Here is a 16,411-nt window from a genome sequence, read left to right as displayed (position 1 = left end):
GCCTGGCTCCAACAGCCACCTGGCTCTCAGCATGGAGCAGTGCTCCTACACAGCCACCGCGCTGGGGCACCCAGCTGGGAGCACAGCGGGAAAGGATGAGGTGGGCTGCATGGGCCTCCATTCCCGGACAGGGACAGGGCCCCGATGCTGATTCCCTCCGTGGCCTCCCAAGTCCCCACTGTAATCACAGTGGCTCCCAAGAACCTGCTCCCAAGTGCATGGCCCAGACGAGCTCCTGGAGACCACAGGCCTGAAAAAGGACCAAGAACCAGGACCTCTGCCTGACCACAGCTGGGTACTGCTACGTGGCCTCCAATGGCTACGACAGGCCATGACCCTGGGACACCTCGTGAGCATGTGCAGCCTGCCCTGCCTTTCCCAGGATGCCCTGACTGGCAGGCACAGAGCTGCTGGCGTTCCTGAGCCCTGCGCCTCTGCCCTCTGTCTGAACCTCCGTGCCCAGTGGACTCTCCGCAGTGGCTTCTCACCCAGTGTGACAGCCCCTGGGGGATGGTGGCCATCTCTTTGGAGTGGCACTTGCTGGCTCTTGGTATTCAGTCCTTTAGTCCAGTGCCTCCTGCTGCCCTGGCCACCCAATGGAGCTCTGGTCCAACGTTTCCCCCTCACATGGGTCCTGCAGGTCCTTGTGCAGGGAACTTGGCAGGCGAGGGCACTGAGGGACCTCTGGTGACACTGGTCATGCTGGAATTGCATACTTGGAGATTACACAGAAATACTATGCACACCAGTCTTTAAGTTTAGTAGGTGTATCTCATTCATGTTTTAGATGATTAAAATGACATGTAATGGGAAAATATGGTGGATGTTTACATTTTTTTAAAGTGTGTTCCAATGGAAAACACACTGCCATGAGTCCCCTTGGTTTGAACACATTTATCCCATCATTCTTGCCACTTCTGGAAGTAGCTGTGGACCCTCCCATGAGAATCTCCAGCTGCTCTGCCCTGGCTGCCTCAATGATCTGAAGGGATTCAAAATGTTTCCCTTTCACAATCATTTTGAATGTGGAGAAGAACTGGAACCCGCATGTGCCCAATCTGTTGAATAAGGTGGGTGAGAACACAGTGTTATATTTTTCCCAGCCCCCCTTCCCGCTGGGTGGCCCTTGGCAGCAGCATTCACTGTATTTTAGTTCACACCTTGTAAAGACCTTCACGAAAGTGGACTCCAGAGCTGCTGCAGAAAGTGGCAACAACAATGGGATAAGGTTGTTCAAAGCAACGGGAAGGATTTTGAAGGGGGTTAATGGCAATGTGTCTTTTACCGTAATAAAGGATTTTCATTTAAACATTTACTGTACACGCTGCTCACACCTGGTGCAGTCCAAGTTAGCACTCTGTCCTGTGGAGTGTGCAGAGCGCATTCAGCATGGGACCTGCTCACAGTGGGGGTACCCTGCATCCTCCCGCCCCTCCTGAGATCCTCTTGCCCACACCGAAAGTGTCCGTGAGCCCTGAGTTTCATGGAGCTGTGCAGCTGGTGCTGTGGCCAGGCCCCTAGGAGGGCACCATTGGCCCCACCCCTTTACTATGGACAGGTGTAGCTGGCCGTTCCTCCTCCTGTGACCAGGTACCCAGCGGGCTTCTTGGGGCACAGAGTGCCAGGTGCTGCCCAGACAAACACGTCAGCTGCAGGTTCAGCCTCTCGAGAGAGTGGTGTCCTGGGTCAGGACTCTGCTCAGAGGTGGGAGGCACCTCAGCTGCATGTTCCTCTCCTTCCCCCTGCAGTGCTGGAGGAAACAGTTCTGCTTCACATGGCCGGTAGGTGACAGTCCCTGCAAGGACCCTGAGCTCACCACGCCAAGCCACAGGTGTTTGCGGTACCAGTTCCTAGCACAGAGGGGAGAACAGGCCCAGACCCGAGGACCGGAAGTGATATGTCACTCTGCTTCAGGACTCAGTTCTGCCCTGGATGGAATTAGAGTCCCACCAAAGCACAGCTGCTCCCCACCAGGGAAGACTTTGTGTTCTGCCTCAGCCCCGAAGATGTGGGGCCTTTTCCTTAGCAGCCGTGCCCTTGGCTCTGTGGTCCTCTCCGCTATCCTGCAGAAGTTAGCTTCAGATCTGAAAGCAGTGACCGCAAGCCCAGAAGCTCATGCACACGGCAGAGCGAGACAGAGGGGCTGAGCCTGTGCTGCACGTCCCGCACACACAGCACCTCCTGTGCGCTCCTCAGCACAGCTGGACAGTGCCAGAAAGCCCGCCGCGCCTTCCCTGCCCATGCCGAGGGTACCTGCCCACGGGTGGCGTTCGTGGAACTTGTCAGGACAGCTTGGCGCCACTGTACAAGTTGCGGAAATGAAACGTGTCACGCTGCTATGGAGGGGTCTCCTCTCAAGTCAGTTGCCCGAGTGAGCCTCTGTGTTGGTGTTTATCACACAGAGAAAGCTAGTCCGGGGCCACAGGCATCAAGCCTTATAACTCCTTCAAAATCAAGTGTGTGCATGTGTGTGTGTTGGAGGCTGGCAGGTCCCAGAGGAAGCACATTACTTTCTGATTCTTGCTTTTTCTCAAGGATTCTGCCTCTAGAACATTGAGGGCAGAGGGAGACTTTGGAGAAAAGAAACAGAAACGTGGACAAGGGGCAGACACAGCAGCTGGTGGAAGCCCCCTGCGTGCACTCTCTGAGGTCCGAGCTGCCTTTGGCTAGGGCTCCACCTCCTCTTGGAAGCCCAGTGGGTGCAGATGAGTGTGTCACCTGGGCCTGGGGCTGCTTGTCATCGTGCCAAGAGAGATGAAGAAATGCATTGCTGCTCAGGTTTTCTACTTGTCTGGGTCCTCAAACCCTGCAGTTTATGGGGAGGGGCCCTGCTGCCATGTTTCCACCTTGCAGCCGGGACCCACCAGCCATGAGAGAGAGCGGGCCGGACAGCCGTGTCCTCAATGTTCCTGGGGTCAGGGATGCTCCAGGGCAGCTCGAAGAGGAGCAGAACATACCCACTGCTTGGGGTGGTGTTTGACATCAAAGCTGTTTTCTGCCCTAAAGTTCTGATGCTTCACAAGTCTTTCAGCCGAGTATAGCCCTGTGCTGGCCTAGGCCTGATCTCAGAGCAATGTCTAGGAGGAAGAGCCGCATTCCCACAGCTGCCTGACCTCGCTGCCCCTCTGACTGTGCTGCCGGATGACTAGGGCTGGTGCATCTACCTGGCTCCTCCCGGGTAGCTGCTGTCTCACTTTCTTGGGGAGCTGGCCAGCCTGGCGTCCGTGTGAGGGGCTGGGACACAGCTGGGTCTTGGGCATCCCAGGCGCAGTGGCTGAGCCAAGAACACCACACCAGGGCTCAGAGCAGCCTCCTTTGCCTTCCAGTTGAGGGCAGGGCAAACATGGGCTTCTGGCTGCACAGAGCAAAGCAGCTTCTGGTTTAAATTGATGATGCAAACAGAACCGGGTGAAAATAGGGAAGAAATGAAGACAGAACCCAGCCAGGCACCTGCTGCGCTCCCAGGATGCCCTGAGTTAGCGCCTCTCCTGGACAGAACAGAGTCCTCCTCCCTCCCTCCCTTTCTTCTCTTCTCCTCTCTTTCTTCTTCTTTTCTTTCTTTGATGTACAAGGCTAACAGGCCTAGTAGAGTTCTCTTGATGTGTCTAAGCATGAGTTGTTTTTGCTGGAATTTTTTGAGACAATGAACTAATTTATCTCAAGATTTCCTTTGCAATTCCATAATTTTATAAAACAAACGCATGGAGTGGAACATGGGGAAAGAAAAGCTAAGGTTTAAAAAATAAATTGTTCTAAGTCACCTGCTCAAACATACTAAGGCCTGCAAAGTGAGAGCGTGGTCTCATACCCACTCCGAAGTACACGGTTGTGTTTGCATTTCTTAAACGCCTCCTCCCAGAGGCAATAATTCCCATCCACAATGCCTCACTGGCATCACCTTTGGTAATTACTGCCGTCTGCCTCACCTGAAGGCCCTTGCCCATTAATGACTGAGCGGTTCCTCCGAGGAACTGTGTCCTGCTCACCTGGGCTCTTGGCCCCAGCCTGGATCTCTGCAGACCATCCTCGCCTGTGCCAGCAGATGCTGAGAATGCAGGGACCTCGTGGGCCCCAGGACGCCACCCTCCTGCACATCTCTGGTCACTCCCGGGGGCGAAACCCCCTGAGTTTAGGTGTGACTGAGTGAGAAGGCGAGAGGACTCTGCAGCCACGCAATAGCAGGCCTTCCCCCGAATTATCCCATCTCCCAGGAAGCTCATGGACTGTTTTAACTGACTGTGCCACTTCCTTTACACATCTGCGTTTGCTGTCCTGGTGATCCAGGCTTCTATGACATAGCTCTGTGACGTTGAAGGTCCTCCCTACCTGCACAAAGGATTCGGAAGCTCACCTCAGAGGTGCAACTTAGAGTTCCCATAAGCATTTATTTACATTTCATCACAAGAATTTTCTCTGAAGTTCACCCTGTGAGGGTTTGCAAACTGTCCCGGTGCACTTCACGGCGGGTCACCTTCTACATCGGCCCTTCTGCTATGCACATTGTGTCTTAGGACTTAGATGCCAAAGTGTTGAGCTGGCAGCAGCCTTTCTCTTCAGGAGAATAAAGGGCTTCATGTCTCCAGTACTTAATAAAATGGGTAGCAATTATTAATATAGTAATTTTATTAGTTTAACTGGAACCAGAAACATAAGTGTTTCAAGAGTTAGACTTAAAACTTGAAAGCCAAATTAAAGCAAGTCCAAGAAAAAGTCTGTGAAGTTAATTTAGTTGAATTCTGTGTTTTCAAAGTAGAACGAGTGATTATTGTTACTCATGGTTGTTAATTTTTTAAAAAGCAGGCGTCAACTTGAATTTCTGGAGTTATTAGTCTATTATTCAATCCCAAGCCCAAGCCAGTGAACCTGTCTCACGGGGAGAATGGAGCATTGTATGATCTTGCACCTCGCTCCGGCCGACAGCTGATGCTGGAGCTGCTGAGGTGTCTAGGACCTGGTGCACAAGGAGAAGCCGTAATTGCGGGATTTCACTTACAATTGCTTGGGACCCGGCTGACGCTCAGGCAAGTAGCAGATCGTATAAGTTTTAGTTGGAAGCTGAGGGCTCTAAGCCTTTGAGAAACAGAAAGCATTTGCTGGGCTGCACCGGGCTCAGAAGGTGTGGCTGTCCGGCCTCCTCCTCCCCTTTCAGAGCCCGGGGACGATCATCCTGGTGACAGTCACTGTGCGGAGCAAGGACACGGGCCCACCACCCAGTCTGCGTGCAACTGGGGTCACACGGAGCCCGGGCCCCACACCTGGGCAAAGAGCCACAGGAAGTCCTGCAGACGAAAGTGCAGAAAGGAATGGGGTATTCAATATCCCCCTTTCTCTCAGGTCCTTCCAAGAAAGAATCAAAATCCTCTGTGGGGGATTACTCCCTAATCAGTGTCTGAGGGCCCTGGAAATTGCAGGGACTTTTCCATTCGGCACGGCCACTGTGAGGCTCCTGGTGGCTGTGCAGAGTCCCCGTCCTCCACCCCAGGAGCTCCCAGGACCCTCAAAGCTGGCCCTGCCGACAACACCAGGAGGAGGGCTGGCGGCAGCTTCTCCCTGGTCATCCCCAGGCCTGGGCAGGGCCAGTGTCAGTGCACACGCTCCTCCCAGTGTTTCCAGGGGTGACACTGTCACATGAGACTGGCATGCCCGCCTCGGCCGGGGTCATCCCTGTGGGCCTGGACAGGAACAGGGTCTGTTCTCAGAGCACCTGGTAAGTGGAACAACAGAGGATCGAAATACCATCGAGGGTAACCCAAGTGAGCTTTCTAATATGTAATTGCACTTTAGATTCATCAAGAATTCAGAATTATAAACGTTTTTGATTTGTCAGTCTATAAGAAGTGTGCATTTTCCTTCTGGAACTCCAAGGAAAAGAGCACAACGTGTGTGTTAAAGGCTTTGGGTGAGAAGTGTGGAGACAGTGAGGGCTCAGGCTCGAAGCTGGACCCACGGAAGGCAAGGTGAGCTGATGGGAGGAGGAGATGGAGCTCCCCAACCCCACAGCAGCTCCATGCCAGGGAGTCACTGGAGGAGGAGGTCGCTCTGGAGCAAAGCCTGGGTCTGAGGGACGGCTTGGTGCACGGCGCCACACCCAAGCCTGCGACCCTGCTCTCCAGGAGGCTGCTGTGGAGGCCCTGGACCCGGAATCCCAGACAGCTCCTCCCCCAGGCCCACCAGGGCTGTGCACCCTTGAGACTCCCCCCAGCCGCACTGCCCACCTGGCTCTGCGGGCTGAAGTGAGAAGGCCAGGTTTTTCCAGAAGAGGCTGGGTTTTTGAAGTCTGGGAAATACCTGTTAGAAGAGCACCTGTATAGCTTAGCAAACAGGGAGGTGGGTCTTTTGCACAGACAAAGGGTTCCAAGCGACAGAGGGAGGGGACGAAGGCCAGGGGTAGGGGGTGTAAAAGAATTAAGACGTCTCATGTACACATACCAACTCCCACCAGCAGTGTGATTGCTACGTACTGCAGTGCTGAACCAATGAAGATCTAAAATATCCCCACTCCTCAACGCTGGGCCTGGGCGCCATGGCTGGAGAACTGGCTCTGAGCACACAATGGCACACGAACATCCCTAGGTGCCTTAGTGGCTCTCTGAATTTCCCGAAAGGGCTTCCTTCTGGTTCCATCCATTTCCTGGGAGACTGCGTTTCAGAGCAGCTCTGCTGTTCTTCACCTAGTTTATTTTACAAGTCACCTGAACTTCTTAAGGGCAGGTATGTTGCAGTGAATCCTGGGTTAAATGGGGGTGACCTGGGGCTGATATTGCGAAGCAAACGTCAGCCCATCTGGGCATATCCAAGGCCAGCTGCAGGTTAGAGCAGATGTACACCAGGATCGGCATCCCTGATTGGTCTAGGGCTTCCCACACAGGTGCCAAGAATTAAGGCCAGGCAGGTAGACCAGAACACCAAAATGCCCTGGTGAGCAGGTTTCCTCTCCTGGCTGATCAACCTCCCTCCCCCAGAGCATCCTGTCCCTGCAAATCCTCACAGTGACCAAGCCAGGAAGATCACAGGGAAGCCTCTTCCTGCAAAACACAACAAATGCAGAGCAGAGTACCTGGGAGTGCAGGGAAGGGATGAACTTATTAAACCCGCAGAGCTTGGGGGTGGGCACTGAGGGAGGGGTCTATTACCAACCTGAAGCCTTCTCCCACAATAGTGCACGGTGAACTTCCCAGCACTGGGCAGGAGCACCCTTCAAAACCCTTCTTGACAGGCTAATAAAATAGATCCTCGTTCAAAATGCCTGTCTGCTTTCATGAAAAATGATCTGCCCTTAAAACTGCTGGGTTGTATGAGAAAGATGAAGAAAAGAGGCGAATAATTTCCAGGGGAAGACCCGGATGTCAGAAACGTTGGTGCTCAGTAGAAGGACAGCTAGCATGCATGTGAGGTGGGAGCTGGGGGAGAGAGGTGTGAGCTTCAGGTGCAGGCCTGGGTCCAGAGGAAGGGCAGAGGCAGAGCGAAGGGCATCCGAGGTGCTGCCTCCTGCCATCGTGTCAGCCCAGGCTTGGAGGGAGCCAACTTGGCTGTTTAAGTCGAACAAAGTCAACCTAAACATTTCTATCCTATGAATTACCTAAGTCTTTTTTCTTTACTAGTGAAAAAGGACAGGACAGACCCAAAATGTTTTAAACATCTCTACATGTGCAAACGAAGTGACACAAATTCACAGTGTTTTTAGTAGCATGTGACACTGTGGCATCCAGTGAAGCACCGATAATCACATATGTTGCCTTGGAAAGGCAGTCGTGGGACACAAGGGTCACAGTTTGTCAGAATTCCAAGCCTCCTTGTTGGTGCTGCAATAACAAGTAGCAATGTAGGAAGCAACAGAGCCACAAATATGACGGGCAATCAAATGCAAGTACTAGTATTCTGATATTTGGAGATGGAAGACACAGCCCTGACAGTATAAAGGTTACTGTATCAAGCAGTCGAAGAGCTTAATTTGCCTTAATTCAACAAGGGCAAGAATTTCTTTCTGAAGTTGCAGATGGGGAAATACTTGCAGGTAAGAAGTTTTCATCAAAGCATGACCCAAAAGACATTGTAGTCCACACTGCGCGATGCAGAGACAGGGCCACATGCTTCTCACCCAAGACGAGGCTCGGGCTGAGCCCCGAGCTAGGAGCCTGGTGTCACTGGCTAAGTCCGGACAACCCTAGCGTGCACTGCCTTTGTCTGCGTCCCGTTGATGCTGTGTTTCAAACGGACACGGTCGCGCCGATGCCAGCTGCTGGTGCTCAGCGCACTGCCTGACTCACTTGGTGCACAGGAAGCAAGCCGGGCCACAGATCCTGCCGGGACCACCGACCACCATGGTTCGCAGTTCTCACAGGAGCGTCTGCAGCTCTGTGGAATGAAAGGGTTTTATCGACTGCCCCAAGCATTCGCTGTCATTGTAGTTGTGCACCTTAACTTGCCAGGGACTACAACGCGTTCTGGGTCCTCTCCCACCACACCTGGCACTTCCAGGACCGACCCTTGCCTCCCTGTCCTCCCCGTTTGGTCTTCAGAAGCTCAGACCGCAAGTCCCTCCTCCCCGGTGTCAGGCCGCTTCTGTCTTTTGCGTCCTCTCATTCTGGCTTCTGCCTGGCGCTCTAAGGCCTCCTTTCCGCTGCCCTGTGCCTGGCTGCAGGCAGCTCTCTCTCCGGGGGAGAAGCTCTCCCGCCAAGGCTGCCACTGCCACAGTGCTACAGAGGGTCTGGGTTCCGATGGGAGAAACAGAGATGTGAACAAAGGACACAGGAAGTTGAGCTTTCAGAACTGTGATTTGGGGGAAAAGCTGCAGCTTCAGGATGCAACAGTTACTTGACCTGCTTTTTTGTTTGTCTGGTTTTTGGTTCTTTTGTTTTGTTTCTTTCCATCTAGGAAACACTCAGAAAAAACAAAGCCCAGAGAGTCAAAAGACACAATAACTGGGCCCTGGGCCTGTGCCCTCACCTGTCAGCTGTGCTTCCCATCCTCGGGGAAGCAGCAACGATAGTGCGCAGTGGATCTCAGCTTCAGGGGCAGGCGAAGGGTTCCCAGGCTGCCAGTGAGCTGACAGGGACGCACACCCAAATCACTCATCTTGGAGACCTGGGGACCCAAAGTGTGCCAGCTGCAGGTCAGCGTGTCCTGTGCACCACTCTGAGTGTGCACTTCATTTCTGCCCAAGGAATCCTTTCTGTGCCTCTTACTGACCAGTTATGGAAATCCTGCACCTTTTCCTGCCACGGGAGTCAGCCAGCCTGCACCCTAGCACCTCAGTGAGGTGGGTTTAGGTCCCGGCTCCTCCTGGGGACCTCCTGGGCCCTCTCCGTGGGCAGCGGGTGAGGCCTTTCCTCCCTGGCTGCCTCGGAGCACAGGTGACTGATTTGAGTTCAAAGCTCTGCCTGTTCTACCTTCGCCCTCAGTAACTTGGACACGAGGAGCAGTGTCCACACCAGGGACGGGAGGAATTTGGCGCCCAGACAGCTAGAGGTTTGCATTTTCATTGATATTTGTCTGACAGTTTGCAAAGCTCACTGTTAAAAGAAGGATAATCAGAGGACAACGCACCTCATAGCTGCTGCCGCTCCACCTCCGGCAGCTGGCCTTGGAATCCCTTGGCTGCAGTAATTCTAGCTTTGCAGCCAACGTGCTTAACAGGGGAGGGACGGGCACTGCCTGAGGCATCCACCCAGGGCCTGCACCCTGCACAGCCTGGCATGCAGGGAGCCCTGGCTTGGGCTGAGCTCGATGCCACACCTATCTCGTCTCCATCTGCTGGGGTGGGAGCCCCGGGCCGGGGCCTGCTCCCCAGAGGACTTTGGGGGCTCTGCTGCAGAATGGGGCTCTGAGAATTCATCAATTAGCTATTAAATGTAATTAGTTACGTTCGGCTGTGGGACTCGGCTCTCCCAGGACAGCCGATGTCACTGCACCTGAGGTAGGAGCACAGGCAGAGGAAATGGAGGTGGGTCCTTCCAGCCAGAAGGAGAGGATGCACGAGGACAGCACAGCGGTGGGTGTGGGTGTGCGTGCCAGCCTCCTGGGCAGCAGGTCTCCCCCCAGACAGGGCAGGGCAGGCCAGGCTGGGCAGGCCCAGGACTGGGGAGGAGGGGTGACCCATGCAGGAGAGGGGGAGAGGCTGGAGAAAACCCAGTGTCCAGCTGGGCCACCTTTGCAGCAATGGCCTTGCGTTAGGTAGGGAAAGCCGCCATGGGGGGTGGTGGGCTCACTGGAAACCAGCCTGGCTGGGCCTGGAGTGCACACCCAGAATCCAGCATCTGGGAGGCTGGGGCAGGAGAGTGGTAAGTTCAAGCCCAGCCTGGGGAACTTAGCAGCTAGACCCTGCCAGAAAATAAAGAAAGATGCCTGGGGTTATAGCTCAGTGTAGAGGCCGGTTCGATCCCCAGTACTGCCAAAGTACTAACCCTAAGGGGAAGGGGAAGAGAGGTAGAAAGAGGAGAAGGAGGAGAAAAAGAGTGAAGGAATACAAGTAAGAAAGAAAAAGAAAGAGAAACAAAAAGAAAAGAGAAATGGGGCCCATCCTTGGGCTGGGGGACACTTTCTGGGAGCAGCAGGACCCATTTTCCGAGTCTATGAGCCTCGGTCTCCCGAAGGCGCCCACACTGCAGGGCCTGGGTGCTTCATGAGGCTCCTGGGGCCCTAACTCGGGTGGAAAGGGCCTGTGTGGGCTGGACACCTATGCTGGGGCCATGTCACACGGCACACGAGTGGGCTCACGCTCAGCCGGGAGGGACAGGCGGTATCTGCAGACAGAGAGCAGGGCTGAACTGAATGGTCATTGTGGAGTGCAGCCTCGCTCCTACGTATGGGCAGCTCTGCTGCTTCTACAGGAGGCAGAGGCAGGAAGGTTTCTGGCTGAGCCATGCCTGGGGCTGCTTCTGCCTGGTATTCCAGGGGCCTTCGGCCTCACCCATCATTCCCTCGGTTTAAGTAAAAGAGAAACTGTCATCTCTGACCAAAAGTACAGGCTGATTCCTGGAAAAGTGAAGAAAAGCATAAAATACATAAGGAAGGGTGGACAGAAGAGAGGGAGGCAGAGGGAAGCGCAGGGTAGCGTGTGTCACAGACACAACTCGGTCCGGGTTAGAGTGGACCTCGGAGCGCCCTGCACACTGGGGCCCTGGCACACACAGGTGTGACACATGTGCCTGTGGTACCTGCCGGGGAAGGAGGGGGGCTGAGTGTGGCGCAGGAGTGGGCCAGGGTCTGCTCAGCAGCCCCCGTCGCTCACCGTGTGTCCCATGTCACCTCCTGGAGGGGTGGTTGTGAACTGACCCTGGTGATCTCATGGACGCCTCAGCTTTCTAGCACAGCAAGGCAAATGGACATGGTTCCTGTATCCTTCTCAGAATGCAACAGATTCCTCCTCCGTTCCCTGTTCCCTTCTCTTCTCTTTCCAAGGACAGAGCAGGGGAAGACTGGGAGGGAAGACCCCGAAGCCATCTCCTCACTTAGCACAGACAAAAGGCGTGTCTAGGACAGCCACATCAAAGGGCATCGGGCCACATGTCAGGCCATGGATCCCATGCTCCAGTCCCTGGATCCAGAGTGCATTGTGTGCCCTCCAGGGCCCTGGCTTGTCCTGTTACCCTCTGACTGTTGAAGCCTGCTCTTCCCAAGATGCCTCGGAGAAAGAGGGCTTCTGCTCCTCCTGTTCAAAGACTGGTCCTGCAGAGCTCTCCTGCTTTAGCTCCCCTTCTACTCCAGAGAGAGGAAGAAGAAAGAAGGACAGAGAGAGGGCTGGCAGAGTTAAGTGGATTAATCACCTCTGCAATACAAAGGACTGGGAGAAGCAGCCCTGAACTGGGTCTTTATCCCGGCTGAGGCAGAGGCAGCTTTGGATGTGCAGTGCCTCTAATGACTTAATCACCTCATTAGCGGGCTTGCCCAGCCCTGGGTAAATGCCTGCTGGGCTCCCTCTAACCCCACTTACCTTAGGTGATTAGGTGAGGGTCTAGCAGAAGAACAGCCCCTCGGGCTTTAAGATTCCAGAGATAAAACACAGGGAGGAAGAAAAGCCAAAATAAACCCTTTCAGCAGGACACAGTGGAGTGACTTTCATTTTAAATCTCCTCTTTGAAACCTAATGCTGAGGAGGAGCCGGGTGACCACTGGCCCCACAATCAGGGGCTTTTCAAGTCTCCTTCCTGGCCTTCATTTGGATTCTTTGATACCTCGGCTGCTGCTATTTTTAAAGATTTGATAATTGCCTTCCTTAGCCTCCCTCCCTCCCTCTGTAAACCTCTCCTTGCAGTGACACAGGAAGTGAGGTTCTGCAGGTAAGGAGGGAGAAGTAGCAAATGGATCCTTTTCAGCTATGGCCTTGAAGATTCTGAAGGCAGAAAGACCCAGAGTCCCGCACCATCCATCCCATGGGAGTCCACAGCAGCTGAGAGCTGCGTGGAACCGGGGCAGAGGAGAGGGTCCCGGGTGCAGTCTACCATAGAGCTCTGGGCCCCAATGCCGCCGACAGCTGAGCGGTCCTGGCGTAAGGACTGGGCGGCTGGGAGGCCTTCATCAATAGCTCACCTCAGAGAAAGGTGTTGGAGGTTCCACAGCAGCAGCAGGTAGCAGCGAGGCCCTCCCAGGTGCGCCCGAGGAAGAGCTGTTTCCGGATTGGCCACCTCTGAGATCCTTGTGGCTGCAGCTCTGAGCGCGTCTGCACCGTGGCACAGTGCTTGTCCTCTGTCCTCAAGCGTGGGCAGCTGGGCAGCGCTGATGCCCTGGCCTCCGCCTGCCACCATGGAGAGCCAGGCACCCAGAGACAGGCCGAGCGCACGTGTACAGGGCGCAGAGGCAGTGGGAGCTCCACACACGCTCTTCCGCCCCAGTGTCTGCAGGCTGTGGGGTCTGTTCCCCCAGTGCATGGCAGAGGGGATTTGCTGGGCACCCAGCTCCCACGGAGAGGAGCCTTCTAGAAGGGAGTGGTCAGTGCCTGCCAGCCAGAGCTACCTGACCAACAGCCCATGTGGAGTGGGGGCCTCTCCAGGAGCCCTGCTGCACCCACGACACCCACAGGTTCACCAAGAGTCCAGATGCAGGGAGGCCTCTGAACTGGACCTGCTGACAGTGAGTGGCACTGACCCAGCCCAGGGGACGTAGAGCTGGACAGTGGGTGACAACGTGACTCGCCCCCCACCGGCCAGGGGGCGGCTCCCCCTTACCCCACAGGCTGAGCCAGGAGCTGCAGGAATCGGGACTAGGCTCGGAGGGAGCCCTGCACCGTGAGCGTCCTCTCCTTCCAGGAGCCATCGAGACAGCGAACAAGCCAGGATTAAAACCATCCTTAAGGGTGGAATGACCTTTCAGCTTCCCACAAGGCCAGCCATCGCCAGTAATGCAAACACAGCCGAAGAGGGATGCAGTGACCAAACGGGCACCCTGGGAATGCGTGCATGTGCCTGCTTTCCCTTCTTTCTTTTCTTCCTTCCTTCCATCCTTTCTTTCTTCCTTTTTTCTTTTTCCCTTTCTCTTCCTTCTTTCTTCCTTTCTATCTCTTCTTTTTTTCTTTCCCTCTTTTCTTCCCATGTTTCTGTCTGAACTTTTTATCAGTATACGTTTGTGATACATGGTGAACACATTAAGTCTGTGGCTTTGGTCCATACACATACACATCTTGATCCTTTTGACTTCCCCTTCCTTTCCCCTCCAGGCTGGTCTCCCCCCAGCCCCTTCCCTTACAAAACCTGGGATCTTTGTCTAAGTTCTCTTTGTTATTATTATTATTATTATTTTGGTACCGGGAATTGAACTTGGGTCCTTGCGCTTACGGGGCAGGTGGCGGAACCACTGAGCTAAATCCCTGGCCCTTGTTTGATATTTTGGTATTCAAAATACCAGGCAAGGAAGAACTTCTTTGGGGAAGGAAGAATAGAGGAGAATCTTTTGTTACCCCCACATGCAAAGTCGCCATTTTTGTGCTTTCGTGTACAAGCTCACTGTGGCTCTGACAGACAAGAGCGGCAAACTTGGTCTGCTGCTGAGCCGAGGGCCCTGTCCTGTCCACCTCCACATCTCCCCAGGGCCACCACTGCCCTTGTCCCTGTGCAGGGTGGCAGGAGGAGGCACGTTAGTGACACTCCCAGGTGACCGAGGTCAGCGGTGGTGGGGATGGAGGAGCCATGATGAGCTGTGTTCGGGACCCTTCCCCTCTGTGTCCTCCAGGCAGCAGGACCCCGATCCAACCCTGAGTGAAATGTTAAGGAAATCCCAGCCGAGAAACTAAAAGTGCTCAGAACCAGCAAGGTTCTCAGAAACAAGACTGAGAAACTGTCCGTGTCCAGCCGAGCCAAGGACACAGGGGCCCAGTGCGTCGACGTGGCGTTCACAGGAAGGGTCCGTACGTTTGCTGCCAGCACATCCTACCTTCTCTCCCAGGGCCTGATGCTGCCCCTGCCCTGTAAAGCACAGAAGCCCAGCTTCGTCGTGAATCTTTCTTTCTCTGGTCTGCAGTCCTCACTGTTCCAGCCCGAGACACGTGGGCCTCTCACTCTGGGCTCCGCCTTCTCCCTGCCCACCATGGCCTCCCACCATTCCTGTTCAGAGCCCTGAAGCGCCTCTATCCAGTACTCGGTGGTCCCTTTAGAACATGACGTTCAAATGGCCTTCCTGACAGGTACAGTAGGGATGCCTCTCCCGTGTCATCACCTCCTCACTCCCTTTCCGCCTCCTGTCCACTCTCCCTTCCCGGGGTGCACTGGGTGCTCCCATCCACACACGGGACCCGAGCCCCACCCAGCCCATCCCTCCAGGGCTCTCAGCTGGGGACCCTGGGCCTCTCCTCATACAGAGCATCTCCCGCAGGCCCTGGGTCCCCGCTGAAGAGTTGTGTGCTCCTCACGGCCCCTGATTTCTTTCTACAGGGTTCTTTAGTGCCCCTTTTCCGTCCTTTCTACTAGGCTGCCGTGGTCTTTGGGTCAGAAGTGTTCTCTTGTCACTGTCTCTGGCCCACGCTCATGGGACCCGGCCGAGCACAAGGAGCTCCTGCCAGCGACACCAGCATCTCCAAGAGTCTGTGCGTGCGTGTGTGTGTGTGTTTCCATGTGTTGGCAATACACGAGCTCAGTGGACGGGTAGGCGATCTGAGCATCCATGATTGTCTGGCAACTGGCTAATTTTTCAGAAGTTGAGCGCAGTCTGAATCTGCGAGGCGACAGAGGCTGAGGAGCTGAGGGGGCCGGGGATGCTGTCTCAGCCCATCTTCTTGCCCAGCAAGGGCTGAGGTGAGTGGCCATGGGGCTGCCCTGGATTCAGAGAGACCCGTCACTGCAGCCCCGCTCAGGAGCACCGTGTGGGCCTCATCTGCACTCGGGTGGGGTCCTCTCTCCGGTCCAAATGTGGGAGATGGCTGTGTCCTTGTGTCCCAAGCGCACATGTGAGGACATCTCATCCGTCCGGGCCCTGCGATGGCTCTAAAGCCCGGTGCAGCTGAGGGATTCAGGAGGAAGAGCCACAGAAGGGGTGGAGGTGGCACAGGGTCTTGGTCCTCAAGGAGCCCTGTGGTCCCATCTGAAGGGAACGCCTTGGAGGAGGCCGAGTGACGTTTTCCTTCTGGGAGGTGCTGGGGGGGCAGGGTGACATGGCCCCTTGGGCTCCCTTTGTCCCCACTGGGGCTCCTCCGAGCGGGAGTGCCCACTCTGTCTGGAGGCTCTAATGTCCAACGCGTAGCAGGAGGGGCCAGCGTGCTCACCGGCGGCTCCGCACAAGCGCCCGAGCTGTTCCGGGCTGCACGGTGTTCGATGTAACTCCATTTTCTCCATGACCTAGGAGAGGGAAATCGGGTAATTAAATGCGAGGAATCAGAGGCGGCCCGAGGAGCCCTTTCTGCTCAGCTGGCTTTCCCCAGGCAGCGGCCGCCCTGGCATCCCAGGCCCGGTTGTCAGGAGCCAGCAAGCCAGCCATGTCCCAGTCTGAGCCGCGCTGCCGGGCCTGGAGAAGCTCTGGGGTGGGGCGCTCCGTCACGGCACATGCTCTGTGCTCCGGGCCATTGTCGGGCAGACGTAGGGGGCCCGGGGCGGGGTTGGCCCCCAAAAGTGTGCAAGAGAGAGGGCAGGAAGGGGCGGGAGGACAGAGAAAAGCGGCCAGGACGAGTGAGTGGCGGCAGACAAGGGAGCAGCTTTGTGCTCCGGGCGGACGGACGGAGGGACGCAGGGACATTCCTTTCAGAGGCCTTTCCCCCAGGACCCCTGGGCAGGGCCAGCACTTTCAGAAGAAAGCGGTCTGCAGGCTCGGCTCGGCCAAAGCTGCTGCAGCGACAGCGCTGCCTCTTGGATCCCAACCTGCGAACTTGCCGAGGAGGAGCCAGTCAGGAGCCTGCCTTCCAGAGCCATGGTGACAAAGCAGGCTCAGCTGCTGAAGGTCCCGGGTGAGGCTGCCAGCCTGGCAGAGCCCGGGGCTTTCCTCTGCTCAGCCT

This window comes from Heterocephalus glaber, unplaced genomic scaffold (genome assembly GCF_053883595.1).
Source record: "Heterocephalus glaber isolate CG9 unplaced genomic scaffold, H.glaber_assembly_v1.0 deba00001537, whole genome shotgun sequence".
In the NCBI taxonomy this organism is placed as follows: domain Eukaryota; kingdom Metazoa; phylum Chordata; class Mammalia; order Rodentia; family Bathyergidae; genus Heterocephalus; species Heterocephalus glaber.
The sequence above is the reverse complement of the archived record's forward strand: the minus strand, read 5'-3'. Positions refer to the sequence as shown.